The following is a 13,701-nucleotide window of genomic DNA, read 5'->3' as shown; positions in this document are numbered from 1 at the left end:
CTCTCCATTTGTAGGCTTGTGCTCTTGCACTGAAATGTCCCCAACCCCGACTACACCAAGATCGGGATGGGATCCTTGACAGGTCTCTAGGCCTTATAAAAATCGGAGTCTCTAAACAAGAAAAATCCAAGGAATAGACCTTTACCATTGACAATGACTTGGGTCTATAACCTTAGAAGCCGACATAGTCCTGTCTCGCAGCGAAAACGGGACAATATATTCAAACGGCCTACAAAAAAAAAATCTTATTCCGGCCCTATAACTTCATCATTCAGATTATGGTTTCCTTAGCCAACGCTTTTCCCCCCCTAACATATGTGAGGGCATAGCCGTTGGTGGATTCCTCTTCCAAGTGAGAAGTTTCTAAAACGTTTTAGTGCGCGGGAATGGATAGTTACCTGACTAATCAGGTCCACCCTTCCATGATTGACAACCTTAGTCAATCCCCACTTACCACCCCGCACTCACACAAGATTCATTTATCTTATTATTACATTGTTTTAATATTTAAAATAATGGTCTCTTTTAACGTTAACCCCCACTTACCACCCCGCACTCACACAAGATTCATTTATCTTATTATTACATTGTTTTAATATTTAAAATAATGGTCTCTTTTAACGTTCCATCACAGTAATTCCTTGAAGACATCATTGAAAGCATTCTTTTAGAAAACAGACATCTTTAAACTTAAGACAGGGTACTGTCAATCAAAACATTGTCCATAATAACCATGACCAGTACTCTTCTTGTCTCAAGACCACCTAAGGGTGAAAAACGGCACCCATTCCTTATTCAATTCCGGAGTGGATAAACCCCCACCCAAGGTTCTGGGTGCACATACACCAAACCAGTTGCCCATACAACTGGGCGGCTCCCCTAGGATAAAAATGGTATCCTAACCTATGTAGAAACATCAAGACATGACACGGAGTAGAAACTCATCGTTCATGGGGGTAACCGACTTAACCGTGGCTAGAAAGCCAATCATTATCATCAATTTATATCAAGGAGTCGAAGGTGTCTTGAGACAAGCTGTCTTAAGGATGATCAAACATATCTTTCCTAATTCAACCAGTTTTAACCCAAAAAATTATTTCCTATATTATAAAAAAATGCACGTTGGAAGTTACCTTCCGTTTTCAGACTTAATTGAACAATGGGACACCCACCTGGGATTGATTGGCCATCTGCTGCTGCGCTAGCACCTGAAGACTCTCCTCCGTAGGCCTACTACTAGGCCCGACTTCGTCGTCGTGCGACACTCTAGTTTGTTTTGGAGCTACTTCCTCATCATCAGATGTAGGATTTGCTCGGGTTCTTTTTGGTGCCATAACTTCTTATCCTTATAAAAAGGACGTCTAATGATTAGTTAAATAATTCAAAATCTAGACTTAACCTTTGTATTCAACCGTAATCCATCCAAGGTTAAATTTATAGACTTAATTGATAAATTCTTGACCTAGTAATTTTTTATTTGTCTATATAAGCATGATAACTTCTTCCACCGCTTCCCTAAGGGTTTTCTAAGCTCTCCTAACTTTCTTATAATTTTCTATATCTTTTTCCTAATTTTCCTATCAACTTTTAAGCTAATAATTTACTTATTTTGAGCTTAATATTTATTGTATTTAATTTATCTTAAAGATTTCATTTCCTTAACTTGATATCATAGGTTTGCACTTACTATAATTTTTCTAAAAACTTTTAACCACAAAGTCTATTTATTTTAATTAATCATTTGCTCAAAATAAGACTTTTGGTCAATTATGATTTACTAACCTCACTAATTAACTATGGTATAATTACCACAAGTAGATAAGGATATTTTTGACCTCTGGTAATTATCTTATTATTTTTCAACTTAGTTATTTAATTTCCATCTTCAATTTTCAGTTAAAATTAGGATAATTTGACTTAAATAAATACTTATAATACTTTTTTAACCTTGAAATATTTATCACAGCCTCTTTATTATGTAAGCTAACTGTGATAAATAGAATGTAATCATATAGCATGATTTACTAATTTCCCCCTTGAAATTCCACCAAAAATAGATATTTTGACTTAGATAAATATCTATACTACTTTTCTAACCTTGGCATAATTATCACGGCCTCTTTACAATACAACTCTAATAAATAGCATGTAATTATAACACATGATTTACTAATTTCCCTCTTTAGTTTTTAGCTAAAAATAGTGTAATTTGACTTAGATAAATATCTATACTACGTTTCTAACCTTGGCATAATTATCATGGACTCTTTACCTTATAATATAGCTCTGATAAATAGCATGAAATCATATAGCATGACTTACTAATTTCCCTCTTTAAGTTTTACCTAAAAATGGTGTAGTTTGACTTAGATAAATATCTATACTACTTTTCTAACCTTGGCATAATTATCAAGGCCTCTCTACCTTATAATATAGCTCTGATAAATAGCATGTAATTATAGCACATGATTTACTAATTTCCCTCTTTAGTTTTTAGCTAAAAATAGTGTAATTCGACTTAGATAAATATATATACTATGTTTCTAGCCTTGACATAATTATCACGGCCTCTTTACACTATAATACAGCTCTGATAAATAGCATGTAATCATATAGAATGATTTACTAATTTCCCTCTTTAATTTTTAGTTAAAAATGGTGTAATTTGACTTAGATAAATATCTATACTACTTTTCTAACCTTGGCATAATTATCACGGCCTTTTTATCCTATAATATAGCTCTCATAAATAGCATGTAATCATATAGCATGATTTACTAATTTCCCTCTTTAGTTTTTAGCTAAAAATAGTGTAATTTGACTTAGATAAATATCTATACTACTTTTCTAGCCTTGGAATAATTATCACAGACTTTTTAACCTATAATATAGCTCTAATAAATAGGATGTAATTATAGAACATGATTTACCAATTTCCCCTATTTAATTTGCTCAAAAAACAGAGTATTTCTTCTAAATTAATTAGCTAGATTAATTTTCTGAGCTTCTCCTAATTATCACGGGTTCTTGAACACCTTATTAACCACTGATAAATATACTACAACATTTGAATTCCGTTTACTAATTTCCCCTATTTAAATTACTAAAAAAACAGAGTATTTCTTCTAAATTAATTAGCTAGATTAATTTTCTGAGTTTTTTCTAATTATCACGGGTTCTTGAACACCTAATTAACTACTGATAAATATATCACAACATTTGAAATCCATTTACTAATTTCCCCTATTAAAATTGCTCAAAAAACAGAGTAATTATGCCTAATTAATTAGGAAAACTTCTCAGAAAGTTATAGGATAATTTTCCTAGATTAATAACTGTCTAATGCATCTCTGATAATTACTTCAACTTAATCTAATCTTAATTAATATATTTACCATTAATTCATGGTTAATTTGGCTAATTTCAGCCCTATTATAATAGGATAGTTAATTAGCTTAGTATTACTAAGCTTAATTCTAATAATCAACAGAGATTAATTAATTAAGAGGAGCATACATAGGCCTAATCTTTGATTTATTAACAAATATCTTAATCTAACCTTGCTAATTAAGAAAGATTAGACTAATTACCATTTAGGTTAATCAATTAGAGATTAATCTCTAATGATTTCTGCGTAGCGGTCTCTCTAGATGAGAGTGTGTGTGTCAAGGCTCCGAGTCTCTCAAATTATGAAGCAAGGGGTCCTATTTATAGTTTTCTGGCACTCACAAGCTCTCACAGGCTGTAAAAGGCAGTTGCTTGAAGTTCAAGCAGCCCCCAACAAGTCAAAAAACGCCCCCTGCTACTAAATGAGTCCCTGGCAGGTCAGTGATGACCCTCCCATTACCTACCAGCTTTTAAAATATCAATTTTGCTATATTTTGACCTATTTTTGCTTAATTGGTAAATATCTTGTAAATATCTAGGAGGACTTTAATAAAGTCTATGCTTAAATGATTACTGCAACCCTTCAAATCTACCTATTTTACTCAATTCACAGTGTAAACTTTCAGGGATCATAACTATGCCAGTTTTTATCGGAATTCAATTCTGAAAATTTCTAGCCCGGGGTTTGCTGTGCTTAAGATTCCAAAAATACCAATATTTGCCATGGTCGGAAAATTCATATTGCTTTTTCAATAATTATATCAGTTTGATTAAGCTTTATACAACCTTTAAGGTTTCAGAAACTGAAACCCTTACAACCACCCCAACTTAAGAATTTGAGATGTCCTCATCTCAACCGAAATCGGGAAAATCTTTGAGAAATTCATCCTCCCCAAGTGGCATCTTCGAAGGGATAACCTTTCCACTTTACCAAATGTTACTGATTACTCTAAGAGTTCTTTCCAGTTTCTTGTTGGAGTTACTTGCTAGTCAATTTTTCCTCGAGAAACTCTTAGTGTTGAGCCCATCTTAAAAACCTTTAGAAACCATTTGTATCATCTTAAAAACCAGGTTAAATCAATTCCATAAAAGATCCATACATCCACCTTGTTAACATGAACGTGCTCGGTCTAACTGACCCTTCAGAGCAATCAGCGTTCTCGACAATTATCATGTATTTCAGCTTTGCCAATCTCAACGCGCTCGACGTGTTCTTGCCATTCTGAGAAATCTGCGTTCGGCACAAGCTTCCACCATTGCACCAGAGGTACCCCCTCTGTACTCTAACCTGGTTGACCAACAATATGTAAAGGGTTTTAAGAAGTATCATACCAATAATTCTTTTCGTCTTCCTATTAGTCTCGTTACCTTAATACTTTCATATCTAGGTCATTTTCAAAGGAAGGTTATCGTGTGCACAAGAATGTGAGTTGGTTTCTTGATAACTACCTCATTTCTAAGATTCGAATTTTTCCTTTTTAATGAGAACCTCTTTATCATTTGCTAGATCTACCCTTAATTTATTGATTGAATACTTTGGATTCATTAAGTAATTTTGGAGAAGAAAATCATGTATACCCTTATAATATATAAGTAACTCAAGTTTTTACATTATTGATTTATAGTGGTCTACAAAGCTCTAAGATTGCTAACTATGGCCAAGCGAGGGGCTCTTTTATCTTTCTTGTTCATTAAAGTTGGTTCTCCCATGATTGCATAAGCTCTGGCTCCTCTTGCTCTTCCTCTACCTCGTCCTCCATTTCTACCTCCTCTTAGATGATCCCCTTGATTTTGAGGAATGGCTCTAGCAGTACTTTGAGGGTTTTTCTCTTCAGGACAATTATTTCTATAGTGCCCCATTTGATTGCATCCATAGCACCTAACGTTTGGGAAGGTCTGCTCCAGGTTTCCAAAACCCTCATACTGCGTGTGGAAGTCCTCTACTCGTTTTGCTCGTAGGACTTGCTTGAAATCCGAGACATGGACGTATGGGTCTCCTATGCCATTGTACTTTCTATTTACCCATTTTCTTAGCTAAGATGGTATTATACTTTGGGGTGCAAAGTATGGAACCATACTCCTCTCTGGTATCGTTTCATCTCTCGTTATCGCTCTAGGAGGAAATCCAGGTGGTGGTCCCGTCTTCGGAATTCTCTTAGAAGTTCGTGTGTTTTGTGGATGTATCTGAGGTCCTTCATTGACCAAATATCCACTCATCTCTAATTTGGTTCGCGGATTTGTGCTTTCTACAACTCTATATTCTCGTCCATACTTGTCAACAAATAAAGATGTCCATTGTCGGTCGACCTCGTATGTATAGACATATAAGAGCTTGTATTCTGTCAGCTCTTCTGGGTAAGGCTCTAAGCAACTGTAAAGGTTGAATTGATTTCCATTAATATACCTATATAGTCCCTCACTTTCATGGTTATACGTCCAAACTCTCTCCACAAAATTGGTCTTTATGTACTGTAGGTTTGGAAGATCTATTCTGGGCGGGTGCTCATCTATCCCTGCAATCCATGTGCTTGTATAAGCTGAGTCTGAGTCTGATGTAGACATGACTTCTAGGCTTAATAGATTTAGCTTGCTGTAGTAATACCTCTCTCAGTGTGTTCAAGTGTTTTGGTTAGGGAAAATCCAAAACTATGTCCAAAACCGTGAGCGTTTTCTCACAATTCTCTCAAATTGTCGTTTTTAGACACCCTTGACTTCCGGATGCATTTTGAGGCCTTAAACAACTTTTTTTTCAAAACTGACAAAAATGTGGTCAATTTACTCTAAGATCTGTAGTGCTGCTCTCAAGCTACGTTTTGATAAAAAAAGTTTTGGAATCCGAGTCCGTATGTGAAAGTTATGGCCAAAACAGTGAGATGTAATTTGGAAAGTTGCTCTATTTGATGTTTTTGCAAGTGGTCAATTTGAGCCCAAAGTTGGTGTGTGCACTCCTTAGGCAATGATAAACCCAGTGGTATACTTGGTTTCAAAAATTTTCTCAAAATTTTTTCCTCAGTTGTCTATCGCGATAGATTCACCAAGTACCCCTTGCAGACGTCCAAATGCACTCAAATTTTGTGTAAAGGGTATAATGGGCCTTCTGAACCCAAATATGAAGTCAGATTTGAATTTTGATTTTTCTACAGTGAATTTCTGAGTCTATCGCGATAGACTCACCAGAGTGTTACTGGGATACAATTTTTCAACTGTTTTTACAGCTTTGAGTTCCCCCTTCTCTTGAGATACTACTCACCAAGTTTCAAGCAATTTGGAATACTTTTCCTTTGTAACTTGCATCAAACAAGAGTCTCTTTTCTGATCTTATGAAGTACTCCACTTAGATGCACTTACAATACTCCAAATTTTACTCAAAATTTAACCATAGGCTCACAACAACATGTAGAACAAGGCCCTAAGGTCAGTTTTCAAAATTTTCAATTTTTGTGAAAAAACCCTAGTCTATCGCGATAGACTCAGCAGATTCTCCAGTTTTGAAAATTTTCCAGATTTCTCTTCACCATTGTGTTCCCTATGCTCTGTACACCTTGCTCACCAATTTTCACTTGTTTTGGACTTTTTCTTAGGTCTCTAACTCCAACTCTAGAATTCTGAGTCTATCTGATCACTAGAAAATAGACTTAGGATGACTTCCCAATGTCCAAAATCCACCAAATTTTGGGTGTAACCTCTTGAGAGGCTAAACAAGCTATGCTCCAGAGGGTTTTGAAATTTTCAATTTCTTTGGCCCTGCTTTGAGTCTATCGCGATAGACTCAGCAAGTACCCCTTTTATAGGTCAAACTTGAACTTTGACTATACCACTGTGTTCCAACACCTCTCCTTAGTCCTCCTACCAATTTTCAAGTGGTTTGGACTCTTACTTTGTCAGTTAGACCAAATCTGGTGTTTTCTACAAGCTGAATCCTCTCAAATGGTCTTGGACACACTTTCTGATGTCCAAATGACTTCAAAATTTTTATGTGTCTTTGATAGCACCTTTCCAAGCTATGCCACAGAGGTTTTTGAAAAATCCAGTTTCTATCACTGGGTTCTTAGTCTATCGCGATAGACTCAGCAAGTACCCCTTTTATAGGTCAAACTTGAACTTTGACTATACCACTGTGTTCCAACACCTCTCCTTAGTCCTCCTACCAATTTTCAAGTGGTTTGGACTCTTACTTTGTCAGTTAGACCAGATCTGGTGTTTTCTACAAGATGAATCCTCTCAAATGGTCTTAGACACACTTTCTGATGTCCAAATGACTTCAAAATTTTTATGTGTCTTTGATAGCACCTTTCAAGCTATGCCACAGAGGTTTTTGAAAAATCCAGTTTCTATCACTGGGTTCTTAGTCTATCGCGATAGACTCACCAAGTATGCTAAAATGACATTTTTTTCAAATTTTCTCTTCACAGATGTGTTCCCTACCCTCTGTAGATCATGTGTACCAAGTTTCATAAGGTTTGGAAATTTGGTCAAGTCCCTTTACCCAATTTGTATCTGAACTCTGACTCTAAACACCAGACTTGAGGTTTAGTGGTCAAGCAGGTGTCCAAGTACACTCAAATTTTGGGAGCAGCCTTGTATTGATGTGTTTTACCTGTGGTATGAGGGGTTTTGCCTGTTTGTGAGTCTATCTCCAATTCACCAGTCTATTGCGATAGACTAGGCAGAGAGCCACTGTAAAGTATTTTTTTCTCTGTTTTTGGACAATTTGGTTCCCAATGCCCTTAGAAGCTTATCCCCAAAGTTTCATTCAATTTGGACTTCTTTTCCTGTGGATTCAAGCATTTCACCCAAATACTCCTTACACTCAGAAAAAGCAAATACCCACTTAGATGCACAAGCACTGATGCAAATGCTTTGAAATTTCACATACAAGCTCTAGAGCATATGAAAAACAAGGTCTTGAGGTCAAACCCTCTTTTTTTTTTTTGAAAATTGTAGATTTGGTTTCAGAATTTTGTTTTTTTGGTTTTTAGAGTTTTTTTTTTTTTGGATTGGAGCAAATCTGTGTTTTCCCCCTACCTTAAGGTCTCCAATGCAAAAACAAGCACTCAAATCGGCTTTCAAACGACCATTTTAGAGCATTTTTACCAAAATCAGCACAATTCCGCCTTTTGTGTTTTCAAGCACATTTTCATGTCAAAATTGCTCTAGATCAACATCAGATGTCCTACACTACCTAAAGTCCTACTTTGGATGGTTGAATGGTTGTTTTTTCTTTTTGGCAAGCAAACAGCCTCCTGCTTACCTTTTGCGTTTTTCTTTGTGTTTTTTTTTTCTTTCAAGTTCTTCACAACCATAAGTCACAACCAAACACACAAACCATAAAACCTAATCTAAACACACAACAAAATAATATAACCATACCTCAGCCTCATGTGGACCATCTCGGCGAGACGCAGGCTCCCTGGCTATCTCTCAGTCAAGAGATCCGCTCTCTGACTTCCCACTAAGAAGACAAATGGTGACAACACTCTAGAAAACTCTAGAGAAATGCTATACTATCAAACACGAGTGATGCGGTCTACACTAGTTTAGGCGCTTCGTCCCCGGCAACCGCGCCAATGTAAGCGGGTACGCCGCGACGGACGATGGAGCACAGCGAGAACACAGACCAACAAACTGTCAATCCGAGGACGTAGATGACCCGACTAGGGCATGTAGGCAATCTCTGGGTTGTCAACCCTGAGCTAGACACGAACAACACTCTACAGTCACTAATCATACCACAACACTACCATAAAGCAAAGAAACAGACAACGCATCCTACGAAACACTACAAGCTCGAAACAATCTCAAATCATATCGGAATGACTCGAAATCAGAGGGTAAGACTCACAAGGACATATCCTATGTGGCCAAACACCTAAACCCTGAAAACCATAACTGTAAGACCTCTAATCACTGTCACGATAGACTCAAAACAGCAATTTCCAAAGTGTCCGAAACTGATGTACAAAGACATCAACACGAAGAGCTCTTCTCCCTGATTCTAACGACTACTCGATCATTCAGAACGGATGTCGTTTGAGGTACTTACGACCAAATATAGCTCGTAGCAGGCGGGCTCGCGATGTGGTCCTCGGCTTGCATTGCTTGTGTCGACACGGAGAGCTCCTCGATGCTAACACGCTCCTACTCTCATATCTGCAATGTGATTAGTGTGCGCGACGGCGTGTGTGCGTGAAGCTCACTATTGTGTGCTGCAGAACCCACGACTGTATATTAATTTAGATAACGTAATGTGTTTTTTTACAAAGCCTTAGGTTTTAGCTTATATACCAAGCCTTCAAACCTAATGTCCGACCAAATGACCTGAATTGTCCCTAGGCTTCTACAGAGCTTAATTACAAGAAATTGAGTTGGCTTTACTCATTATACAAGCATATGTGGCCAAAATACAAGTGCCGATTTAAAATATGAGGTTCCCGTGAACATTACAAAAGTGGCCGTAATGGCTCAAAATAATAAAAATGGGATATTCGATGACGTCCATGAACTCGTATCTTCATGTTGCAGCATCCATCTTCATCTTCATTACTTCATCACCATCTTCATGTGGAATCTTTACAGAATCTTTGAGTAATCTTAATGGAATCTTTGTGGAAACGTTGTTGAAAGGGCGTCCTTTCAACACTCTCCCCCTCCAAATTCTTGTCGTCCCCGACAAGACCCTATGTGTGTGCTGGCCTTGACGAGTTCTTGATTTCTTGGTGTTGATTGAAGTTTTTGTGGTAGCCTCTTCTGCAGTTGGTTGCTTTGCGTGATGTTAAAGCTGCCTTGAAGTTGTACCTGTAGTGTATCTGAAGCCTGGAACTCTCCCCCTCCGATTGGTTGTTGTATCTTGAATTGCATGAGGTTGTATCAACTTGTTGGTGCAGCAGTTCGTTGTCATTGTAGCTCTAGTATTTGCTTTTACTGTGGTTGTTATCTCGCAGTTGTACATGTAAGTTGACTTGAAGCTTTGTCAAACTATTTTTTTGCCTCTCCCTTTTGACCTATCAGTAGATTTGCAATTAGTAGTGTGGGGATATCGTGGTTCTTCTTGTTTTTGTTGTTATAAAAAATAAAAGAGTAAAAGTAAAATGTAGCGTATATACAAAATGAAGGTCTTGGATACCTGGATACGAATAAAGGGAAAAACCCAGTGGAAAAAAATGTCTTTAGTCATAATTAAATGCGAGGCTATATGTACTTAGGTTCTGATGTTATAGAGTTATGCCGAGTTAAAGTACATATGGCTACTAGTATGGACTTGATATACATGGATAAGTGTTAGTAGCTTGAAGTCATAGTCATTGCTGTTGAGCAAAGGCTTATAAAACCTGTTTCCACTTGGTCATCGTCATTTGTTTGTGTAAGTGCATGGGTGGAATAAAAAAGAGTGCCTAATGCATATGTCCAATGATGGGACATCTATATGCTTGCACAGAGTTATGCATGTTAAACAAGCTGCGGTGCGAGAGAAAAGTATTGATGGGTTATTCATGGAGTTAGTGTAGCAAGCAAAACATATAGCATGAGTGCTTCAAAATCTTTCACTACTGGAGAGAAAATGTCATCAAAATCCACACCTTTTTGTTGCTTGAAACCCTTGGCAACTAGACGAGCCTTGTACCTAGGCTCATGATATTCTGCTATATAGTTCTTCTTGTATATCCATTTGCAAGGTAAATCATTTTTCCTTTTGGTAATTCAACCAAATCCCATGTCTCATTAGCCACAATCAAATTGTATTTGGATTGCATAGCGTGCTCCCACTTAATGCTATCGTCCATTTGTATAGCTTCTTTGTAACAGGTTGGCTCTCCACTATCAGTGACCAAAATGTGGTGTATACCCAGCTCAAACTTCTCGGGCGTATGTGATACTCTTCTAGAGTGTCTCAGTGTCTACTTACTACTAGACTCTACTCTCTCCGGAGAAATAGTAGTATCTTGCATTTGAGTATTAGGTGCAACACTACTGAACTGAGTTGGTTCGGAGGCTACATCCTCAAAACAAATGCATATGTACTCAACTTCTTTGATGGGCTTCGTGTGCATTTTTGATTCATTGAAAATCATGTGTGAGCTACAAATTACTTTGTTGGATTGTGAGTGCCAGAGACGATAGCCCATCTCTCCATTTGCACCATAGCCGATAAAAATGCATTTGTGTGACATGGGATCTAACTTGCAATGAAGTTCTTTGGCCACATGTGCATATGCCTCACATCCAAATACATGTAAATGCTCATAGCTTGGCGTTTTCCCAGTCCATAATTCCTCTAGAGTTTTGAAATTCAAAGGAGAACTAGGTGATCTGTTGATGATGTGCACTACTGTCAGAACAGCTTCCCCCCAAAACCCTAAAGGAAGCTTTGCCATAGACATCATACAGATAACTCGCTCTTGAATCATGCGATTCATTCTTTCAGCTATCCCATTTTGTGCAGGTGTGTATGGAGCAGTAAATTGTAGATGAATGCCTCTTATATTGCAAAAATATTTAACTCCATGGAGATGTATTCTCCACCATTGTCCGTGCGAAAAGCTTTGAGCTTTTTTCCTGATTGGTTCTCAACCATGGTGAGGAATTTTTGGAACTTAGAAAAGACCTCTTCCTTACGCTTAAGGAGATACATCCCCACCTTTCTGGTAGAATCATCTACGAACGTGAGAAAGTAGTTTGCCTCTCCTAGAGTTTTATGTGGCATTGGACCACACAAATCATTGTGCACCAAGTCTAGGGGTCCACTCCTCTAGCACCTTGGGGAAAGAATGGCCCTTATTAATGCGTTCCTCATGCATTCACTACTCCTTGTTATCACTTTTAACTTGATTTCCAAAAAATATTTGGTTTAAATGCTCTGCCAGTTATCGTTAACCATTTTAGAATCTCGTGATTCGGTCCCTTTAGATACTAATGCCACCCTCTTCAGGCGATTTTTTTGACACCCCTATTTGATGCTTGTTGTCTTTTTTATCCAGATCACTAAAATGAAAAAAATGGTCACTTGTAGCTATTCCAGAGCTAGAAACTTAGAGTTCGATGCCAGATGCTAGGTCAAATTAGATGAAAAAAATTACGCTTTAGAAGACTAGATTATGAATTTGAAAAGATAACTAAACTAAAGTCAAAGACTTAAGATGACATGAATGGAGATAATTGAAAATATAGATACAAATTCATAAACTGGTTCAAAAGTATAAGTGAAATATCACTTAGTGCTCATAAGCTCTATAAAACACCTAGTCACTAGAGTTACAAGAGATACAAAAGTCCCAATCCATAGATGCCTAAAATAGGATTAATGGGTCCTATTTATATGTGCCTGCCCTAGGGTTTTTGTTGCATAGTCATACAGGGTTTGGTAATTGCCAGTAATTCTACTAGGTAACTTGTCTAGATAACCCTTGTACAAGGTATCCCTATAGTCAGTTCCCTCATGCTACAAAATTACCACCTGAATTTCTAAATGGGGTAGAATCCTAACCAGATATCGAATCTAAAATTACCAAATTCCAAACCCCAAATTTCCAAGTTAGAGTTCTTTCACAACGTACAAGTTTTGGAATTCAGAGCATAAAAGTTAACTTCAAAAACTACTTAGTGATGCAAAATATATAGGCATTAGGAAATGCACAGAACTTGTGAAAACAAAAAAACTACATATTGGGTGAATACTTTGATACTAGAATCTTGCACATGACCTATACATTTTAGTTGATAAGTTGGGTGTCCACATGTGAGTACCCTTCAAGTCTTTAGTGATTTGGTTCGGTAAAAGTCATGATTTCAATCACTAAAAGTTGGTTTAAGACCCTTAAATAGAATGTCACTAAAAACTTGAGGAATCCCAAGCTCCGAGCGAACTTTTTTGAGCGATAATAAAATCAAGCGAGTTAATAAGAGACACTTTATCGAAACACACATAGCCAAGAGTTCTTGTAAGTCACTCATTTATGTAAGTCACTGATTTCTTCACTTGAGAGACTAAATAAATTGGCCCTATACCTTCCTAAAGATGGCGGTTAAGGATATGCTAAGCAAGAGTTAGGTGTTAGCAAGCCTAGCATTGGATAACTCTTTAGATTGTTCTTTCTTTTATTGTTTGCTAGCAAGTAAAAGAAACCTAATAGCTTTTCCATTACCCAAAGGAATTTTGTAGATTTGTGAAAATCATTTTTCTTGAACACTGGTCTAGCATTACGGACATGCTATCAGCAGGCATTCCTGTGCATCAGTATTCTACCCCCCCCCCCCTTCCCTTTACTTTTGCACTATATTTGAGTATCCTTCAACTATTTGCTTAATTACAATAGACTT

This window comes from Adiantum capillus-veneris, chromosome 27 (assembly GCF_014529385.1).
Source record: "Adiantum capillus-veneris isolate H3 chromosome 27, ASM1452938v2, whole genome shotgun sequence".
Taxonomy (NCBI): Eukaryota; Viridiplantae; Streptophyta; class Polypodiopsida; order Polypodiales; family Pteridaceae; genus Adiantum; species Adiantum capillus-veneris.
Note: the sequence above shows the minus strand (reverse complement) of the source record.